This window comes from Euprymna scolopes, chromosome 16 (assembly GCF_053919585.1).
Source record: "Euprymna scolopes isolate OS-2025 chromosome 16, ASM5391958v1, whole genome shotgun sequence".
Taxonomy (NCBI): Eukaryota; Metazoa; Mollusca; class Cephalopoda; order Sepiida; family Sepiolidae; genus Euprymna; species Euprymna scolopes.
This window is the reverse complement of record NC_136497.1, coordinates 126,175,229-126,178,295: the sequence shown is the minus strand read 5'-3', so window position 1 is coordinate 126,178,295 and position 3,067 is coordinate 126,175,229.

Sequence of the window (3,067 nt, the reverse complement as noted above, 5' to 3'; positions counted from 1 at the left end):
TTGGTAGACAAATGTTGTTTCATTGGATGCACTTCTAGGAAACTAAACTCTACTGCTATATATATATATATATATATATATATATGCATATATATATATATATATATATTAGAAGTATACCAAATTTTAAACTTTTAAACGTTATATTACTATCATTAAAATGACGAGCCAATATAATAATGCAAAAAATGTTAGATTTTTTCGTTTACATGAGATGAGAGAAGAACTGTTGATATTTAATGGTAAACTATGTAACTCTCCAAAAGCTTGTGGCAAAACTTCAGAAACTATCTTGGTCTTCAAGAATGTTCCTTGAAATGACGGAAATCAGAACATATGCAGTAGTATATCTCGGTCGCATATGATCGATCGTAGATGATGTATCTTTTCAATGTAAGACTGTCCAGTGAGCAGAGGCTGGTTCCCACGTACTAAGCTTAGCTACGCATGTCGCGGATAAAGAAACTTCAAGCCCTTTTACAGTTTTGGATAAACGCCACCACAAGAGCTTGCAGAATTAAGTTGTATACGACATCAAACTTCGTTAGTGATTCTTTTCACTCTGAGTTATTAGTGAGTATGTTGGGTTCAGGACATCCACCTATCAGACGCAACTGTTTATGTCGTTTTTTTTTGTGTGTAATATGAAGGGAGTTATCAGAACGAATATAACATTTTTAAGTTATGATACTTAATCGACTTATATTTGAATTATTCGTTAGTGGCTCTGAATTATTCGTAAGAATTTTGCGTCCCGACATTAATGACCTTCACAATCCGACGCAACAGTTTATCTAGCTAATATGTATGTATATATATATATATATATATATATATATACATATATATATACATATATATATACATATATATACATATATACATATATATGCATATATATACATATATATACATACATATATATATATACATATATACATATATATACATATATATATACATAACTATACATATATGTATATACATATATATACATATATATATATATATATATTCGGTTGTTGGTGCAAAAATAATGTTTTTTACATCAACTATATACATCATTTTTGCACCAACCTGATATATAATATTTTTTATTTAGAATTAAAAAAAAAAATTCCAATTATTAAAATTCCGCATTTTTTTTTTAATTTGATCTCAAGATTCAAGGGTCATTTTAAAAATAAAGCTTCATTATTTTCAACTACAAAAGGTTATAGCTATTAAAAGGGAGTCGAATCATTAAAACAATCGAACTATTGTGGCGCAGTATTCATACTTTTACATAGTTACCATGATCCCTAATATATATTTACCAGTAATTCAATGACACGTCTCTGCTTCTGACGCATGTCCATGACAGAGGTTGTATTATTAGAGTCTAACGCTTTCGATATCTACAAGCAAGTAATAAAGATTTCATATAATACAAATATGAATTCATGAACCATGACGATGCATTTTTGCAAATCCCTCTGATCTATTCGGACTGAATACATGAATACGAGACGTTTCTTTAAGAAAACCCCTTGGAATATATCAGATACAAGGGGTTTTCTAAATTTAATTGTCAGATTTGTGAAATTCTGTTGGTCTTTTTTCTAAAAAGCAAAGATGTCGACATGTACAAATTTTGAATAAATATATTTAATTAAGTTAAACAAGGTGATCCTACTGCTACAACATACGGCTCGTTCTTGCTTCAGGGTCATTCTTGCTTTTTTTATAAGGGAATCACAACTTATCCAGGCCCAGAGGCAACTCGAGGATAAGGGTTAAAAAGTGCGCAGTCGTCAAAGGAACACTATCATCGTAATCGTTAGAAGTGTAAATTAGGTAAATTGGGTTGTTTAAGGGGAACGGCTCACCAATAAATTGTTTACATACGACTTGAAGACGGTCATATTACAGTCAGCCTGAAAGCAGGCAAATGGAAGCGAGTTCCAAAGGTGTGGATTTCTAAGAAAGAAGCTGCGTTTAGGTGTTAGCACAGATAAAGAGTGGGGGGAATTATTGAAAGTGTTTTCAGCCAAACGAGTGTTTTTCGTGAATGTTTGGTGTGGGGGGGGGCTTAGATTGGAGCTCAAACGAGCTCTTGCCATGAAAATAACGATAAAATTGAGAAAGGATCGCAACATCTCTTCTGTTAGAAATACGTTTCATGGAAGAGGAAAGGGCATCTTCCACTAGGCTATGAAGTTTATTCTGAACTCTGTCAATGCAGGATAAGATCTTCCTAGTAGCTCTTACCCAGATGTGACAGTAATACTCTATCCTTGGGCGTACCTGATTCTTATATAAGTAGAGAATTGCATCAGCAGGTGGATATCTACAGGATCGATATAAAGATCCCATCATTTTTCCAGCGACCTTTGCAACGGATTTTGTGTACGTATTCTATTTTAGATCAGAAGTACAGGTCAAGCCCAGAAGCTTGCCAAAACATGGAGCCTTCTTCAACAGGGTCCATTCATTTCAATTACTTAATATTTTTCCTCCACTCTACCTCTCCGCTTATTGACAGTTTACAAAACAAATAATTAATTTATAAAACACCCTATGTTTTTCTCTCAATCTATGTCCATTTTTGCAAACTGCATCTTCTCGGAGACGTAAAGACGCAGAACGGTGCAAGGCGACGAACATTACAAAATTACTTGTAGATCATTTTTTTCTGAATAAAAATACACATAAGGAGGAATGTTGAATAAAATTAGAATTGATTAGACATAACCCACTTTAAGGCGATTTATTTTAAACTATTATTTATCCGACTGATGTGAGCTCAAACAATAACGTCTAAGTCTACAGAACTAAATGTTTTGGGTTCCATTCTAGCCAATGGCACATAAAGTATTTTCTTTTTTTACTTTTGAAACCACTACTATATATTAGGTACAATATAGTGGTTTGTAGAAAATTGACAGTAACAGAGCGAGCACGCGCGTATGGCAGTTGTATGCTAATATCGAGCCGTGTAGAAAGTGACGTCAAGACAATGAAAAAAGATTATAACAAGAAGATCCTGTACAGATGCAGATAATCATGATCACGATCACGTTAAAGA